General features: G+C 39.8%; 1 pseudogene; it reads left to right on the forward strand.

Annotated features, from left to right (window-relative positions):
• The first annotated feature begins 1,217 nt into the window (after window positions 1-1,217).
• Window positions 1,218-15,924, forward strand: LOC119250091 (ataxin-3-like; annotated as a pseudogene).
• Window positions 15,925-20,827: the final 4,903 nt, after the last annotated feature.

Genomic DNA, 20,827 nt, shown 5'->3' on the forward strand with positions numbered 1-20,827 from the left:
TTGTTTCCAACTACAGTTTTGAATAGTTGTGGTACTTCATCTTATTACTATCAGAATATAAATACTCATTTTACATGTATGTGTTTACCTACATAATATCATATATCTTCCTATACTTTATAGACAGATATATTGCTGTTATGTTTTCCATTCAGATCTCTGCTATAGACTGAAAAATTATTGAAAGCCATTAGCTTGAAGACCGGCAATCAAAGACCATCAACTCTTAGCAGGACATTCGGGTTTTTCATGCTCTAATCCCACTATAGTCTACCCCCTCTTATCTCCTAGGTGCTTTATGGCCCAACGTGACAAAATCCTTATACTGTTGTTTCACACTCTTGAGCCCTTTAACTATCAGCTTCTCTCCTTAGACTTTTTTCCCTGCTTGGTTGACTTCATCCCTCAAAGCAAATCAGTTATTTTCTGTGCCGTCTATTTCCCTGGCTGTCCATTTCATAACAGCTATTCTGACTTTGTTCCACCTCTCGATCTTGAATGTACTTTTGCAGCATGTATCTCACTGTTCAGTAACTATTAATTTATCTATGTCTCTCCCATAGACTGCATGGTTGGTCACGTTTTATATAAATTTATATTCCCATCATCAACTATAGACTTGACACGTGGCAGGTAAGACAGGAGTATTTCTTTGAACTACATTAAACTATATTTCCAGGAAGTTTGTTATAAGTGATACTGCCACAGAGTTGAATAGGTAAATTCATTCAGGCTTATTAAGCCAAGGTGAAAATACATAACAAAGGCAAATGAATCTTCCCTTCCCCCCTACCATTTTAGAAAGGTTTGGACTGTTCTAAAAGCAAAGGCAAGGCAAAGTCATTGAAGGGATTTAAGCAGAGGAGTCACATGGTCCAATTTGCATGTTAAAATATATCACTCTGATATGCTTTCATTCTGACACTAAAGAAAGCATTGTTCATGGGAACAGAACCATTTATATCACACACGTTATGCAAAAGTACGTCCACATCATTAAAATATTCTTGGATGATTAAAAAGAGAAATTTAAAGGTGCCAAGTTAGACAAATGAATTATCTTGCCACCTTCATATTCTCCCATATGTGAATTTCCATTTGGAAACTTATAATCTGCCATAAATAATATTTTAGCTAAAACATAGAAATATGTCTTTTTTGTGGCAGAAAAGTTAATGGCACTTCACAAGGTAAACGTATACAATGTCGAAACAAATATGGAGTCCATCTTCCATGAGAAACAAGAAGGCTGGCTCTCTTTGTGCTCAACATTGTCTGAATAATGTAGTTCAAGGAGAATATATTCACCCTGTGGAATTAACTTCAATTGCACATCGGCCAGATGAATAAGAGCGAATGAGAAAAGCAGAAGGGGGAGTTACTTCTGAAGACTAATTCATGTTTTTATAGAAGCCTTCAGGAAATATGGATGTTTTGGTTTTTTTTCCCCCCTCTCTGTTCAAGTTATTAGCAAGGTCTTGAAAGTTTTCGGTTTAGAACTAATCCTGTTCAACAGTCTCAAGTATCAGAGGCTCAGGATTGATCCTATAAATGAAAGACCATTTATATACAATTACAATGAACACTGGCTTATAGTAAATTAGGAAAAACAATGGTTTAATGGGAATTCTCCCTTGATGGGTCCAGAATCAATCTCAGCTAGATAACTTGCACTTTTCTTGGCTCAGTTACAACCCAAAGGTTACTCTACATTTTTTTGTTAAGGGTGATCTGTCCAATTGTGAAATTCACCAACTCATGCAAATTTTCAGGGTCCAGTGAATGCAGTTACTAAACTTACTGGAGAAGAGTTAGCACAACTGAAAGAATAGTGAGTCCTAAACGAGATCTGGAACAAATCTCAGAAACAAATGATGGGCCAGTAATGTTAGACAAGGAAGAGGAAGATTGCAGAGGGCCCTGGCACTAAGTCACCAAGAAATTGACAAGGAAGATAAAGAAGCAGATTTCTGCAGGGCCATTCAACTCAGCATGCAAGATAATTTCAGAAAAACATGTCAACACAAATATCATGCACATCTTACTTCAGGGAAGTTGTGGAAGAGAAGAGAAGCCTATTTTGAAAGCAGCAGCAACAGAACCTACCAGGACAGATTTCACATCTGTCCTGAATCTAGGGGAGAATCTAGGCAAGAATCTAGGGGAGGGGACTCCCTGGTGGCCCAAGGGATTAAGCATCATCACTATCAAGTAATCCCCAGCTACTGCGGCACGAGTTCGATCCCCGGCCAGGGAGGTGACCCACATGGCGCAGCAGACCTCTCCTGTCTCACCCGCTGCTCCCCTCAGCAGTGTATTTCAGTAGATCTGCATACTCTGCTCCCCACTCTTTCTCTGGTGAATCCTCTCACCCCCCACACCTCTGGCCTACAACATAGCTCTTGTATGTAAAAATAAATAAATCTTTAAAAAAAAAGAATATAGGGGATACTATGAGTGATGAAGACATGCTTCAGGCTGCTGTAACTATGCTTTTAGAAGCTTAGAAATAATTTCAAAACAATGAGAAAAATACCTTTTACAAATCATTTAGATGTCCATACTTTTCTTTCCTTTCTTTTTTTTTTTTTGAAAGATTTATTTATTTATACAAGCCCTGGGCACAGTCAGAAGCACGGGAGGGTGAGAGAATTCACCAGAGCCAGAGCGGGGAACAGAACAGGCAGACTGACGAAGTACACTGCTGAGGGGAACATCGGGCGGCAGGAGAGGTCTGTTGCGCCGTGTGGGACCCTCGCCCAGCAGCCGGGGATCGAACCGGCGCTGCGGAGGCTGCAGGCAGCTTCGCAACCCAGTGTTCAACCGCTGCGCCACCGGGGAGGCCCAGTAGATGTTCATACTTTTCAACACGATCCTGTGTGATTACAGTATAGGGTCCATCTGGGTAACAAGTCAAGAAGAACAATGTTCAACAGAGGAAATCAGAATTTCAGAGGGTTTGCAAACAAAAATATGAGAAAGTGGAAAACCATGTCAATTCTAGGATGAAAGAGCGATCCTTCAAATGCTAACCAAAGAGGCATCCAGTTATTATATTTTAAATTAAATTAAAAATTAAATGTTTCAAAAAGTACATGATGTCCTAATGATAAATTTGTTGAAAGTCTTAAAAATGTGCAGGGTTCTTTTCATCGTGTCTCATCACCAGGGTTCCAGCAGACTCCTCCAGATGAGGAGGTAAACTGTGGGGTTACAGCCTGACCTCATCTTTCTATCCTGAGGGGAAGAACTGCATAATGTTCCTGAAGCCACACTTCCTTTCCTAAAGTCACCCCACTCTGTAACCATCTCTGGACAGCCACTTTTCTTGGTCTCTTGCTCACTAGCATTTTGCTGGACTTAGACATTTTTACTACCACATTGCCTACGATACGTGCACTGATGCGGATTTCAGAATGCTACAGATGTGACGTGGAATTGAGTTTGAAAAATACAAAATCATTCTTCATGTTAAGCTGAACATATATAATTAAACTTTAAATATATCTTACTACATTATGTGTGCAGAAATGTTAACCTAATTTGAGGTGGCTTTTGGTGGCATTCCGGGAGCAGCTGCATGGAGAGGGTCAAGTGTCAGTGAGACAGAGGGATCTGCTGCTGGTGATATTGGTCATGTTTACCTCTCTGAGTCCTCTTTTGTCATTTATAACATGAGGAGAATATTACTTGCCATACAGTACTGTTAGGAGATTTAGAGATAGTGGATATATAGTGTTTAATACATAAGAGATGTTAAACTAATGAAAACTTTTATTGCTTTCCATTGGTAATTGCCATTTCTGCCTCCCCATGGAGCTAAGCTCTTTCTTATCATGAATGATTAAGTTAGAGTTGCAATATCTTTTTTCTCTTTGGTATATTTATTCTATAATTCATTTGGTTATGCTTTCCTTTCACAACTTTAGTAAGCCTTTCCCAGATATCAGAACTCAAGTTCCAAACTTTCCTTTCAGTGAGGGTATTTTGATTGAGATGCTAAATGGGGCATCCCATTCTGGGGCTCTCATTTTGCTGGTGCAGTTAACATGTAGTGCTGATTTTCCAGTGTTTGCAAAATTGAGTTTCTGAGGAAGAAGCAGCCCAGGTGCTGGCGCTACAAGGTAAGTTCAATTTGGTGTTTGTGAAATCTGATGTTGTGATATTAGGTTTTTGTTCCTTAGTCTTATTCCTTTATCTACATTAATTGATTTCAACCTATATTACATTGTTACGTTAATCAAAATAGTATGGTACTGATGTAAAAACAGGTAATAGATCAATGGAACAGAATCGATATTTCAGAAATAATACTCTACATGGTCAATTAATTTGCAATAAAGGAGGAAGGATACAATGGGGGAAACGATAGTTTCCCTTTCAGTAAATGGTGCTAGGAAACCTGGACACTTACACGTAAAAGAATGAAACTACTATTTAAGCCACATATGAAAATTAACTCAAAATGGATTAAACTATTGCATGAAAGACCAAAAACCATGAAACTCCTAAAACAAGAAATAGGCTATAAGCTCCCTGACAATGGTCTTAAGTTTTTGTTTTTAACTTTCAAAGCAAAATCAACAAAAGCAAAAACCAAAAACAACCAAACAAGTGGGACTAACAAATCAAACTAAAAGCCTATGTAGGGGCCTCCCTGGTGGCTCAGCAGTTAGCGCCGGGTTGCGAAGCTGCCCGCAGCCTCTGCAGCACCGGTTCGATCCCCAGATGCTCCCCGGCCACCGAAGGAGGGTCCCACATGGCGTGCAGATCTCTCCTGCCGCCCGCTGCTCCCCTCAGCAGTGTACTTCAGTCTGCCTGTTCTGCTCCCCGCTCTGGCTCTGGTGAATTCTCCACCCCCACCCATCCCCCATGCCCCTGACTGTACCCAGTGCTTGTATAAATAAATCTTTCAAATAAATAAAAATAAAAGCCCATGTACAGCTAAGAGAACAAAACGAAAAGGCAATCTGTGAAATGGAGAACATATTTGCAAATCATCTATCTTCTTTTATCTACTTATAACTGCTTATATATACTTATATCCAACATATATAAAGATTTCATACAACTCTACAGCGAAAAAATGCAAACAACCTGATTGAAAAATGGGCAGAGGATCTGAAGACATTTTTCCAAGTAAGATACACAGATGTCAACAGATACATGAAAAAGATAATCCACATCACTAATAAACAGGGAAATGCAAATCAAAAGCACAATGATATATCACCTCACACACGTTGACATGATTGGTGTCAAAAGACACGATATTGCAAATATTGGTGACAATGTGGAGAAATTGGAACTCTTGTATACTGTTGGTGGGAATGTAAATTGGTGTAACCAGTACAGAAAACAGTAAGGAGGTGCCTCAAAAAATTAAAAATAGAACTAGCATATGGCCCAGCAATTCATTTCTGGGTATTTATCTGGAGAAAACAAGAATATTAATTAAAAAATATATGCACCCCAATTTATAGCAGCATTATCTAAAATAGCCAAGATAAAGGAATAACATAACTGTCCAACAATGGATTAACGAAGAGTATGTGTGTGTGCATATATGTTCCACATACCACACACAATAAAATACTATTTAGCTGTTAAAAAGAATGAAATCTTGCCATTTGCAACAACACAGATAGACCTTGCAGGCATTATGTTAAATGTAAAATGTCAGATGGAGAAAGACAAATACCCTATGAGCTCACAAATATAGAATCTACACAAAAAAACCAAACTCACTGATACAGAGAGCTGACTAGTGATTATCAGAGAAGGGAGGATAAGATGGGTAAAATGGATTAGGGAGGTCAAACAGTTACTTTTCCAGTTACAAATGTTATAGAACTATAATGTATAGCATGGTGACAATAGTTAATACCATACTGTATATATGAAAATTGCTAAAAGAGTAGATCTTAAGAATCCTCATCTGAAGAAAAAAAATTGTAACTATATGGAGATAAATGTTAACTTGATTTATTGTGGTGATCATCTCACAATATACACAAATATTGAGCTACTATGTTGTATACCTGAAACTAATATTATATGTTAATTATACTTTAGAAAAATTTTTAAATGTTATAAAAAGAATTCTACACCTATTATCCTATGTTAAGTTCTCCTTTCTATTTATCAAGTTGAAAAAGATTCTAGTGGATTCTGTTTGTTGTTATATTTTATTTTCAAATAAATTTTGATTTGTAATAATTTTAGATTTACTGAAAAGCTGCCAACAATTTGCAAAACTAGAGAATATTCCACAAAATTATATTCACTTCTTACATAGTTTGGAGGTCCCCAATACCACTCTCAGAGTTGATAATTCACTAAAGGAGTCAAGAAGCTTATTGAAATCTGTTATGCTCTCAGTTAGGTTATTACAGCAAGAGGAGACAGATTGAAGGGAGTCAAGGGAAGAGATGCATGGAGCAGAGGCCAGTCAAGTTCAAAACTGCTTCCAGTTGCCCTCTCCTGGAGTTTTGGCAACCCTGTGTGACAATGCACATGAAGTAATGCCAACCAGGGAAGTTCACCTGAGCATTGGTTTGCAAAGGTTTTATTGTCCACACGGACATTGTTAGAGATCTACATGACTGACAACAAATATCCTTTACCTTCTTGGGGGGCCAAGCTACCACTGTGTGACTTGAAGTTCTGATCCCATATCACATTATTAGACTATCTATAGATACTGAAGGTTCCCGGTAAGTACAAACACTTATGTGGGAGGCCACTCTGCCCGCCCCCCCCCCCCTTTTTGGGGCAAGGTTAAATTCTTTATAGTACACAAATCTTGCAGTAATATTTTAAAGTAATTGTTATGAGATTTTATAGATGAAGTATCTGCGGATATTTTATAGGAAAGAAGTGTAAATTTGCCCTGTGTCTCCAAGACGGTAAGTCATTGAGTTATATTTCAGAACCAGCCCTAACACCAAGCCTATTCTCTTCTCCTTTTGCTACATGGACTCCTACAAGGTGCTGGTCTTACTCTGTGATGGAAGCATTTACCCTGAACTGCAAAGTAGAAACAAGGCTGGTGATTATTGGCATTCCAATAAACTCTGCTTAGGCATGCACATTTTGGGGATCAGTCTCCAAGTCTGGATTATTCACATGCATATGGTATTTTTAAAAAGGAAATAGCAGTTGATATACAAATGCAAATATCATTAATATACTGCAAAGTTCCTGTAATTTTTGCTGTACTTTTCTTAGGCTTATTTGACTTTCATTCTTTTCTCCCTTGACAAACTAAAGCACTCACGGTTAGTATTTAAGATGTTTCTTGTTCACCTCTTGTCAATAATTAACCCTGATTTTCTACCTCTTTAGATAAGGCCATCAACTTTCCCATGCGTGTGTTTGGGATTTGTACAAGTTGAGAGTTCATTTTTAATTGTCCTTTTGTTTTAGAGAAAACTGGAAATTGGCTCCTGTACCATCTCTCTTTGCCTCAGGAGCCAGAAGCTATACTCAAAGGTGTAACAGATGATTCTAGAGGAAGCACAGCTACAGGAGCATGCTTGGTGTTAGGTGGGTTAATTAGTAAGTGCTAAGCCTCCTGCACTGCAGGGAGCTGGTAATGTGATGAAACTAATGCGGGGTCAGACAAAAAGAACTAAATATTCTCAGTAATTAAAACAGATTTAAATAAACCTAAGGCAGGAAGACTGGCAGAGAAAATCTACATTACATATTTTCAAAGAGATAGCAATTAAATGAACTCCCACCTTCTGCATTTTAAGATGAGAAAACAGGAGCCTGATGAAGGGTGGCAGGTGCTGTATTATACACAGCATATTATATCATTTACTCTTCACGAAAACCCTGTGCTGGGAATGATTATAGCCTTTCTTTGTAAATGGAGGACTGAAGTTCATAGCAGCTAAGTAACTTACCCAAAGTTACACAATTGCTAAATGATGGAAACAGGATTTCAATTAAGAAAATTTATGTCTATCCATTTATGATGAAGGCCCTTGAAATTCTCCGGCTAGAAGGAACATATCTTAACATGATAAAAGCCACATACGACAAACCCATGGCCAATATTATTCTCAATAGTGAAAAGCTGAAGGCCTTTCCTTTAAGATCAGGAACAAGACAAAGATGTCCTCTCTCACCAGTGCTCTTCAATATAATACTGGAGGTCCTAGCCAGGGCAATAAGACAAGAGAAAGACATACAAGGAATCCAGATAGGGAAAGAAGTAGTAAAACTATCAGTATTTGCAGATGATATGATAATATACATAGAGAACCCTAAAAACTCCACAGAAAAACTACTCAAAATAATCAACCAGTTGAGTAAAGTAGCAGGATACAAAATCAACACACAAAAATCAGTAGCCTTCCTATAAACAATCAGTCTGAAGAAGAAGAAATCAAGAAAACCATCCCTTTTATAATTGGAACAAAAAAAAAATCAAATACTTGGGAATAAACCTAACAAAAGAGGTGAAAGACCTATACAAAGAAAATTATAAAACACTGTTAAAAGAAATAGAAGAAGACACAAAGAAATGGGAAGACAGCCCCAGCTCATGGATCGGAAGAATTAACATTAAAATGTCCATCTTACCAAAAGCAATACACAGATTCAACACTATTCCAATAAAAATCTCAATGAACATTCTCCAAAGAAATAGAACAAATACTGGTGAAATTCGTATAGAACCACAAAAACCATGAACAGCCAAAGCCCTACTGATGAAAACAAAGGAGAAAGGAGGTATCACACTTCCAAACTTCAAGCTATACTACAAAGCCATAATAATTAAAACAGTTTGGTATTGGAACCGAATAGAGCGCACAGAAAGAAAACCACACTTATATGGACAACTGATCTTTGACAAAGAAGAAAAGAACATGAAATGGAACATGGACAGTTTGTTCAATAAATGCTACTGGGAAAACTGGACCACCATATGCAAAAAAATGAAACTAGACTACTACCTCTCACTATGCACAAAAATCAACTCAAAATGGATAAAAGAACTGGACATAAGACCTGAAACCATAAAATATATAGAAGAAAATATAGGTAAAACACTACAAGGCATACATTGCATTAACATCTTTAAAGACTCATCACCCAAAGCAAAGAAAGTCAAGGAAAACAATATACAGCTGGGATTACATCAAACTGAAAAGATTCTGTACAGCCAAAGAGACATTAACCAAAACAGAGAGACACCCCACTGATTAGGAAAAAAATCTTTGCACTTTATTCAACTGATAAGAGACTGATCACAAAGATATACAAAGAACTCACATGACTCAACAAAAACAAAATAAACAATCCAGTCAAGAAATGGGCAGAAGAACTTAAAAAACATTTCTCCAAAGAGGAAATGCAAATGGCCAACAGGCATATGAAAAAATGTTCAATATCCCTGATAATCAGGGAAATGCAAATTAAAACCACATTGAGATACTACCCTACACCAGTAAGAATGGCACATATCAAAAAACAAGCAACAACAAATGTTGGCGAGGATGTGGTGAAAAAGGAACTCTCCTACATTGCTGGTGGGAGTGCAAACTGGTCCAACCACTATGGAAAGCTGTCTGGAGATTCCTCAACCTGCTAAAAATGGAGTTACCCGGCAATTACACTCCTAGGGATCTACCCAAAGGACATAAAAACATTGATTCAAAAGAACACCTGTACTCCTATGTTTATTGCAGCACTATTCACAATAGGTAAAACCTGGAAACAACCCAAATGCCCAAAAATAGATGACTGGATCAAGAAGATGTGGCACATACACACAATGGAATATTATTCAGCAATCAAAAAAGATAAACTCATGCCATTTGCAGCAATGTGGATGGAGCTAGAAGGAATTATGTTCAGCGAAATAAGCCAGAAGGAAAAAGAAAAATATCAGATGGTTTCACTTATAGCAGGAATATAGGGGAACCAAATAAGACATCAGTGTAAAAAAAAAACAGCACAAAACATAACAAAGCAAAAATGGACAATTATAAATCAGAGACATACTGCGGGGCAGGAGGAGGGAGGAGCACAGGGCACCGAGGTTATTGAGCACAGGTGCATTGGTGAAGGAAACTCTATGGGGACTACACCTGAGGGGGTGAGGGGAAGCAAATATTGTTTAAAAATGAACACTGATGTTAAAAATAAAAAATAATAAACATATCAATAAAAAATTGAACACATATGTAGTTGTGTATTATAAATTTGCTTATATATCTATTTTTATACATCTAATTTTCTTTTTTTTTAAATTTATTTATTTATACAAGCACTGGGTACAGTCAGAAATGTGGGAGGGTGAGAGAATTCACCAGAGCCAGAGCGGGGCGCAGAACAGACAGAAGGACCAAGTACACTGCTGAGGGGAGCAGCGGGTGGCAGGAGAGTTCTGCGCACCATGTGGGACCCTCACCCTGCAGCCGGGGATTGAACCGGTGCTGCAGAGGCTGCAGGCAGCTTTGCAACCCAGCGCTCAACCGCTGCACCACAGGGGAGGCCCTATACATCTAATTTTCTGTCATATACCTTCACACAGCTAAATTATTACAAGCATAAAAGAGTAATTTTTATTAGGAGAAAAACACAATAGCCACAGCATTCTTTTGAAACCAAAAGTATAGATAGAGGGCCTCCCCGGTGGCGCAGTGGTTGAGCTCTGGGTTGCGAAGCTGCCCGCAGCCTCTGCAGCACTGGTTCAATCCCCGGCTGCTCCCCGGCCACCAGAGGAGGGTCCCGCATGGCGCGCAGACCTCTCCTGCCACCCGCTGCTCCCCTCAGCAGTGTACTTAGGTCCTTCTGCCTGTTCTGCTCCCTGCTCTGGCTCTGGTGAATTCTCTCACCCTCCTGCGCTTTTGACTGTACCCAGTGCTTGTACAAATAAATAAACAAACAAACAAACAAATAAATAAAATCTTAAAAAAAACCCAAAAGTATAGATAGATGAGAAAGTTTGATATTGTAGGAGGAGGTATGGGTCATAGAAATTGATAATTTCTATGAAATATAGTTCAGGTGTTAATGAAAATCAACCTATGATTCTAGGAACTCTTATTTATTTCAAAACTAAGTTTACTTCTGTATTTCTATTTAATAGTTTACCTGGTTTTTAAGTTCACAGAACAAGGCAAAGAAATTTCCTACTGCAACCATTAGTATGCATGTTACCAGTGAAAAGTCAGTTGGAACATTCATTATCTGAAATGCTACTGCAGGGACCCGGTAAGAACAATCCTGCCAGAGTTTACAGAAAACTTTTTTCCAGACTTCAAAGGGCTTTACAACTTTATTTCCACAAGGAGGCCTAAAGCTTCTGAGTAGCTTCAGGGCAGTATGAGATGATGTTCAAATAAAGGGCAAGAGGAGAGAAGAGAAGAAAGCATCAAAAGAACTTTAGTGAGCTACAGTCCAGAGGCTAAGACTAAAAGGGCATCTCTGCAATAAAGACACCTTCCCAGGGAAAAATGAGGGAAAGCACGTCAGATCTAAAAGGGCACAAGAGTGAAAGAATTGAAGTTACTGTTTCCAGGCTGAGCTTACTTTTTCCCATGAATAACTCAGGGCCTAATCCTGCCAACAAGAATACCACGTGGGAATGCTTCACTGCATGCCTGATGGAGCTGGAAGGTGAATGGGGATGGCAAGAACCATAACTAGAGGGGAGAAGCCCATGGGAAAGAATAACTGAGGAAGGTGCCACTAAGTTTTGGGACTGGATAAACCATTTAAAGGCTCCTGGATGTACCAAAGAATTAGCAATTGCTACATCATGATGGTGTCCCCTTGGGAGGGTCTCTTTATTATAAAAATTAGCAAAAGAAAAAAAAGTACAAATGAGGGCTGCTTCCTCAAGAAAGAAGAGGCACTGTTTGTATCATCAAAAATAGACTAAAATAATAAGACCCCATTTGCAGAAATATAGTTCTATGATTGCAGCTGAAAGTCTTCTGGAAGTCTACAGCTTTGCTTTAAAAGGTTAATAGGGCCTCCCTGGTGGCACAAGGGGTTAAGCACTGCACTATGAAGCGATCCACAGCCTCTGCAGCACTAGTTCGATCCCTAGCCGGCCAGGGAGCAACCCACATGGCATAGCAGACCTCTCCTGGCTCACCCGCTGCTCCCCTCAGCAGTGTTATTTCAGTCAGTCTGCCTGTTCTGTTCCGCACTCGGTCTCTGGTGAATCCTCTCACCCCCTGCATCTCAGGCCTGTACCCCAGCTCTTGTATGCATAAATAAATAAATCTTTAAAAAAAATAAAAGATTAAAAGTGCTATCTGCTCTGAAAATACTCAACATGGAGAAACAGGGCTCTTCAGGTATCCCTGGTGGACATTTAAACAGGTACAGCCTGTTTTGGAGGCTGAAAAACTTGAATGCACAGACCCTTGGCCACTCCATCCCATCCCGCTCCTAGTTGTAAGGAACACGGGCAGGGATATTTATCATAGTGTTTGCTTAGGGGGCAGGGATTTGGAGGCACTGGAGCTGTCCATCACTGGGGCAACAGCTCAGAGTGATCTGGAGAGGCAGGAGGGTGTGCCCTGCATCAGTCAGAAGTAATAAACTCTATGTACAATGAGCAACAACGCAGATGAGTGTAACAAACAGTTTGAGTAAAAACAAAAAGATTGATCTCTATAGTGCAAAGCATTCATGTAGATCAAGAAAGAGAACAAGCTCTATAGTGTAGGTCTGCTAGACTTAAGCGGCCTGTTCAGCCACCATTTTTACCACCTGCAGTTCTGCATTCCTATACAGGGTCAGAACTGCCTGGTCAATCAGTCATAGGAACCAAACCTTACAAAGTGCCTTTCAAATCAACCAAGAGCAGAAAGCTGGTTCACCCTGGGAAGCTATGCATCACAAGTTATGACCAGGAATGCCCAGGGGGCCGATGACAGATGTATGACAAGGCACCCCAGAAGCTGATCAGTGGAATGCCTTGTTGATAAGATTACAACCATGGCTGGGATATGGTTTCGACTGCAACACTTGGTTGTCAAGCAGGTAAGAATTCTCTGGTCAGCAGATTCATGTCCCCCCAAAGCCCTAGCATATTCTTTAGTATCACCCATCTTTTTCTCTTTGTCCTCCTTCCCCACGTAACTGATGCTGTATGATTATTCTATCAATAAAAAGGCCAGGATCTTGCTCTTCAGCAACATCCTGCTTTGTACAGCCTGCTCCATGACTCCCATGTCTTTATTAGTGTGGTGGTGTTGATACAATGCTATAGTGCAAAAGAAATATCTCTATTTTAACTTATTCAGTCAAACACATTAAACAGGGATATGTGTACATCACAATATAATACTATATATATGCTTCTCTCACTATATATATTTTTTCAGACACATAAGCTTCCAAAAGCACATTGGAGTCATTATCAATGTGAGAGGAGGAAATGGGAGTAGGAATTGAATATAAATGGGAGAAATAATCAATTAAGATAAAACAAGTAAGAGGGACTAAAGTTGCAAAGAATGCTCCACAAAAGGACAAGTTTGATCATACAATTTCTCTACTTGTGGAGTGATGAGGAAGATGGTGAGAGAGAGGAGAAAAAACTACTCTCCTGCCCCAAATCCTTGACTCCAAAGTGTGAACTGAATAAAGTCATTGCTTTTTAGTCAGGTATTAAATGCCTTTCACCATCTGTTCCAAACTTGACTTTCCACTCCTTTTCCCTACAGTTCACACTTCAACCTACTGAAAGTAGCCAGGCCCTGCTGTCTGTTCTCTGCCTCGCCTTTCTCAGAGAATATTGCCCATGTTAGCTGCCATGCACTGGATCTGTATTGCCTGGGACTGGACAAGAGCTTTAACATTCTGAAGTCTGACTCCCTGAGCATGCCAACGGGGAGGCATCACTACACACTTCTAAAGATTCTAAGATAAATGGGGGCTCTGACAGCCTGGATGCAGATCAGGAGAATTCACTGTTCTGCCAATTAGAACCCCTTAGTGTCACCTCAGCCTACATCGGGCACCATGTCTACACCTTCCTTCAAAGTCTTCTCAAATGCTAACTCTGCCTTGAAGCACTTCCTGGTGACTCCAAGCAGATGTGCTTTCTCCTCGTGTGAACCCCATATTGTCTGACATATAACTCACCAAAACCCTTGCCATACTCTATCTAAGATAATTTTGCATGGAATTGTATTATTTTGACTTTCAGATGGTACATTCTCAAGGACAGAAACTCTCTGTTTCATTTTCCATTTTAGTCCATACACATTTTTTGGGGGCGTGTATGTCAAACTTAAATTGCTTTGGAATATGGACATATGTTAATAGAGACATTCAAATCTAAATCTCTGAAAGCAGTGGCACGATCACCCAACAAGAAACTCTGAGAAGTGGGGCAGGCAGCTTAGTTGCTGTCTGGGGCGACAGTTTCAAGTATATTGAGCAGAATCCAGAGGACCCCGTCCATCTGTCTGATTCTGTATATTTGACCAACAGCCTTACATTCCAATATTAGAATTCAGATTTGAAGTCTGTCACCCCAGCAGAGATGACATAGGTGACAATGACTGACGTTCAGACCCTCCTGAGTTGAGTTTTGTTAAAGAATGAATGTGTGTCTGTGTTTGTGTGGTGCACTTGGGAGGGATGGGGAGACTCGAAGGAAGAGAATGGAAGAGGGAATGTAGGGCTCCCAGAGGGCAAAGTAAACATACATCACTATTTTGGAAAGAGTTGCCCTGGAGAGGAGGGTTGAAATTAGGGAGAGTGATTTAGAATCTCTGTAGAAGGAAAATCAGACTGAAATTCAGAGGCCTGTTTCTGTGTTTAAGAAGTTGTTTATCACTTCTCAGCCTTTTGGCTAAGATCAAGAGTAAGAAGTTGTTTATTTTAAAGCTTTACAGAGATTGATAAAGACCATTTATTAATCAGAGCTAACTGAGAAATAGACATGGGAATAAGGTAGAGAACTTATTTGTTTTATTGCTGATGAAAACCAAATTGAATGTGGCTCCTCTGTGGGACAGCTAAACCCTCTGCCCTAAGGCACTTACTCCAGGCCTCCCTCAGAGGGCAGAGCTCATCCTTCTGAATGCACTGTGTGGTGCTGAAAAGTCTACAAATCAGAAAGGCAGGCAGGCTTCCAAAGAGGAGAAATTTGCTGGGCCAAATGTTCACATTCATTCTTCCCTACTCCACCTATTAGATGCAGCATTCCTGTTTCGTCTAGAACAGAGAAAGCCTTGGAGAAGAGGCCAGGAAAAAGCCTCGGCTTGGACACAGGAGAGGAATGAAAAGGGCAATATCATTAGTAAAACAGATTCCTCTGCTCCATCTCTTTGACATTTCACCACATTTTTTTTTCTACACGACATGGCAGTGATGAAGCCAGCTGAGGGCATGATAGATTATTTGATATATTATTAATGAGAGAAGACATAATTCTTGCCCGTAAGGAGCTTGATTTTAACTGAGTTAAAACTGAAACACACGGATCTCACAAACAGAACTATTTTTTAAAACCTGACTGAACAATGACGCTAGTTAGCCATTCATTGCCTTTCAGCTCTGATTTCAGCCTTCATTTTCTCCTCCGTCAATATAGGCCTTAACATTATCTCTCCCTTGCCAGTTGGCCTAAGAACCTCAGAGGCACACTGGAGGAGAAAGGAATTTGTGTCTTCCTGGCAGTGGAGCGCTCCTGGAAACAGTGCCTGCAATGGGAAGGATTTCCGACACCAGGCACTCCAGCTGGAGTCAGCCGCCAGCAGCCTATGGAATTTCTCTGTGGGCAGCCTTTCTCAGCATCACCCCAGGAGGCTTGGCGCCGAGAGTCACCCACTGGCAACATCCATGGATGACTTTCCCACACACTTTCAGCAAACACAGTCTCAGGAAACTTCGCTGCCATCCTGTGAACCTTGGCTGGACTCTCTCCAATAAGGTCTTAGGCCGCAGTGGCACCTCTTCCAAGTCTGTCCCTTCCTTGGATGCAATGTCTCAGCCCGGGAGCAGTGGCTACACCAACACCTGCTCTTTCCATAGTCTGTAACGTTCTTTTTATTCCCTATCAGCCAATCCTCTGTTAATTACTGTTAACAGTTAATAATATTTTATATTAACTTTTACCTATTAAAATTACTCAGTGGGTTCTATTTCCTGATTGGACCCTAAATAATGTAACCATATAATAGTAATTTTAAAACTATGATCCAGGGAATATTTTTTTTTTAAGATTTATTTATTTATTTATATAAGCACTGGGTACAGTGAGAAGCACAGGAGGGTGAGAGAATTCACCAGAGCCAGAGCAGGGAGCAGAACAGGCAGACTGACGAAATACACTGCTGAGGGGAGCAGCGGGCACGGCAGGAGAGGTCTGCGCGCCATGTGGGACACTCGCCCAGTGGCCGGGGATAGAACCGGCGCTGCAGAGGCTGTGGGCAATTTCGCAACGCAGCACTCAACCACTGTGCCACCAGGGGAGGCCCGATCCAGGGAATATTAATGAAGAAAAAAAATCCCTTTTTAATATTTGACAAGCAGGTCATTTTTTTCACCATTGTTTCTGAACTCTCAGAAAGGTAATTCAATGCAGCATTTTCCATTAGCGTTTTGTTAAGCCATTTAATTCGATAACAACAAGGCATGTTCTCTAAACTCTCAAGAGGTTTTGATCATGAAATGGAAATATGATTTGATAGTGTCACCAACTTTCAAACGTTTCAGTAAAAGAACTGAAAGATGCTAGATCTATGTCAATAAAACCAGTGATGAGGATTTGATTTAAATCTGCTTAAAACATTGCCTGAACAACTAAGAATGGCTTATGATAATGTTTGCTTTCATCTTGACAATCTGCCTATTTGTGGCTAAAAACCTCAGGAGAAGCAGGGTCAAGCACCGTTGGTAACCGAGACACTGGAATGTTCAAATACTATCAGAATGGGTCGTTTGAGACATACCTGAGGAATTTTCTTGGTAGCTGGCCATCTCTGAAGTTTAGCTTCATTCTCAGTAATTTGGTTTTAGGAAAGCTTAGATTTATCACATATGACTTCCTGCTGGATTTCATGAACATGCTCTCAAACACTGTTGCAGATTCCAAAAAGGATACATATTTGAACATCATTTTTTATGGAGAGATGAAACAAACCAAGGTTCTCTCAATTTCTCTCTCTCATTTAAGCAATCATCTCACTTTCAAGTCTGATCATCACAAAATTTACTACCTGCGGGCTAACTTAATGAAAGTAAATTTTATGAATGGTAGGAAGTCCAGAGGTCTGAATCCCATTCTAAACTCTGCAACAGGCTGCTTGCATGATCTCCGACTGACTGACTATATGAATCTCTCCTGGTCTCAGTTACATGATGTGTAAGTAAAGGGGCTGAATCATCAATTTCTGCCAGTGTTCTAAAGACTGTGAAGAGAAGAACTTCCTCTAAGTTCTTTATTTTTTTTTTCAAAGATTCATTTATTTATGCATACAAGAGCTGGGGTACAGGCCAGAGGTGTGTGTGGGGGGTGAGAGGATTCACCAGAGACAGAGTGGGGAACAGAACAGGCAGATCAACTGAAATACACTGCTGAGGGGAGCAGCGGCCAAGTCAGGAGAGGTCTGCTGCACCATGATGGTAGCTTCCTGGCCAGGGATCGAACTCATGCTGCAGTGGCTGTGGATAGCTGTTTATAGGTTGCATCTTAACCCCTTGCGCCACCAGGGAGGCTCCCCTCTAAGTTCTTAACTTACCTCTGATTCAGACTCTACTCCTTCCACTTATACATTCTTATTCTTTTACTCTCCCACAGCTAATTTTCAAACATTGTTAATACCACACACTCAAAAGTCACTAGTGCATTGTTCCCCAGGGTGATGTTGGGTGATCTGCCTAGTTTTCTCCTGGTTCTACTGATTTCTCTCTCTTGCTAGAACAATCATCTCATTTCCAAGTCTGATCATCAAAAAATTTACTACCTGCCGGCACATGTCTCTTTATTACATTGTTTACTTTCCATGCACTTAAGTTTCATCTCCTAAATTGAAGTATACCTTTTTTCCCCATCATGATCCTGAGGAGAAGCCTAAGAACATAGCATGATGCCTTTTTATGATGATTGCGACATACTCTTCCTAAAGATGGATGAAAATAATGAAAGAGTAAAAACCAAGTCTTTATCATTCTGAATGCTTTCCTTAAGGAAAGTAGAATCAGAGAAAGATTGGTAATATTTTTTCCTCATTTATTTGTTTTAACCTTAAAACACTGAAAAATATAGCAGGAAATGAGGTGGGAAATAATTCTGTACTCTTCCCTGTCCTGTTCCCTAGAATGTTGACAGTTCAGTGCATAATTTCAGAGTCTTTCCATCGGTATAGATAGGTAAATAGATCTACCTAGTGATTCTAATGGAGCAAAGGTTACAGGTCCACTCCATTACTAGAAAGACACAGACATCTCTCCTACAAGTCAATTGGGAATATACACAGAATATGAAACAAACAGGTAAGAACAATTCTTAATTTTACCCAAGTTGTTGCCCTATACATTCAGAATCTGCCCATAGTGGACATGTGGAAGACCTTCCTCACTCCAGTTTCCTTCTCACTCACCCCCTCAGATGCCACTTTCTCTCTCACAGGCTGTGGAGGCCTCACTGTCCTGAGAGGTTCTCTGGGCTGTGGGACTGCCTCCTTCCTGGAAGGCCCTGAGAGAGCCTTCCTGGAAATGAGGTGTCTTTTCAATTCTTCACAATGGAATAGCTATTGCACAACTCTATCTAATATTGTAGATAATTAATTTGCAGTTCCCTGAAAATCCATCCTCTTTCACAGATCCATCAAGCCTTTACAATCATTCTATTTCTCATTTTATCTAGAAACTCTTTTCTTATTTTACACCCTCATTCTGGATTTGTTAAGTGAAGAACATGTCAAAAGCTTTAATGCTTATAATTGTTAACTTGCCCATTATATTCAATAAAAAAAAAATGGACAGAAGAACTAGGCACATAGATCAATAGGACAGACGAGTCATGCAGGAATAAACTCTGCATTTACAGTCAACTAATATTTGATAAGGTGCTAAGATTGCTCAATGAGGAAAGAGTAGTATCTTCAACAAAAGATGCTGGGAGAACTGGATAGCCACATGCAGAAAAATACAATTAGACCACTGCCTCATATTAAAAAGTTAACTCAAAATGAATTAAAGACTTGATACCATAAAACTTCCAGAAGTCAAGTTTTTATGCCAAGAAATTCTTTTTTTTTTTTTTTTTTTTTTTTTTTTTTTTTTATAGAGGCATGTTTTTATTTATTTATTTATTTATTTGTTTGTTCGTACATGCACTGGGTACAGTCAGAAGCGCGGGAGGGTGAGAGAATTCACCAGAGCCAGAGCGGGGAGCAGAGCAGGCAGAAGGACCGAGGTACACTGCTGAGGGGAGCAGCGGGCGGCAGGAGAGGTCTGCACGCCATGTGGGACCCTCCTCCGGTGGCCGGGGAGCAGCCGGGAATCGAACCGGCGCCGCAGAGGCAGCGGGCAGCCTCGCAACCCAGCGCTCAACCGCTGCGCCACCGGGGAGGCCCCAGTGCCAAGAAATTCTTTAACAATGATCTCGGTGATGATTTTTTTAGGTATGACACAAAAGCACAAGAAACAAAAGGACATATCACCAAGTGGGACTACATCAAACTAAAAAACTTTTGGCAGCAAAATAAAAAGTGAAAGGGCAACCCACAGAATGGAAGAAATTATTTTCAAATCACATTTTTTAAAAGATTTATTTTATTTATGCATATGAGAGCTGGGGTGTAGGTCAGAAGTGGTGGTGAGAGGATTCACCAGAGACAGCGGGGAGCAGAACAGGCAGATCTACTGAAATACACTGCTGAGGAGAGAAGTGGGCGAGACAGGAGAGGTCTGCCCCACCATGTGGGTCAGCTTGCTTGGTAGTGCTGAGACTTAACCCCTTGTGCCACCAGAGAGGCCCTCAAATCATATTTTGAGTAGGGGTTAGTATAAAAAATGTATAAAGAACTCATGCAGATCAATACCAAAAGGTCAAAAGTACCTAAAGAGAAGTCCAGAATTTTGCAGTCTTTGCTTTATTGTCATTAAATTTCCATTTTATCAACAGGGAAATGCAAATCAAAACACACAAAGAGAGATGGTAGTTAACAGTTATAATGGCTATCAACAGGAAAATAAGAAATAACGTGTTGATTTCTGGGTATATATTCAAATGAAGCAAAAACAGGGTATCAAAGAGATTACCCCCCACCATGTTCACTGCAGCATTATTCACAATAGTCAAGATAGTTTCCCTAAGTGTCCAGTGATAGATAAATAAGGAAGATGTGATATATTTTATTATATATATTCTCTATACATCATGTTAAAGATATTTACATCTAAGTCACATAATATATAACATGTAGAGTATTACTCAGTCTTAAGAAGGGGCTTCTTGCCATTTACAGCAATATGAAACTTGAAGACATTATACTAAGTAAGTTAAATCAAAAAAGACAAATATTATATGATAGCACTTATATGTGGAATCTCAAAAGTCAAAATCATAAAAACAGCAGAATGGATGTTATCAGGAATTGGGAGATGGAGAAATTGGAGAGATTTAGTTAGGGCAGAAACTTACAACCAGTAGACAGAAAAGTCCTGAAAAGCTAATGTGCAACATTATAATTATAGACAAGAAGACTGTGTTATACACTTCAAAGCTGCTAGGAGACTAGGAGACTAGATCTTAATTGCTCTCACCATAAAATGAAATAACTGTATGCTGTGATCAAGATGTTAGGGGATGCCACAGCTGTTATTA

The sequence above is a fragment of the Talpa occidentalis genome, unplaced genomic scaffold (genome assembly GCF_014898055.3).
Source record: "Talpa occidentalis isolate TD23 unplaced genomic scaffold, MPIMG_talOcc4v2.1, whole genome shotgun sequence".
In the NCBI taxonomy this organism is placed as follows: Eukaryota; Metazoa; Chordata; class Mammalia; order Eulipotyphla; family Talpidae; genus Talpa; species Talpa occidentalis.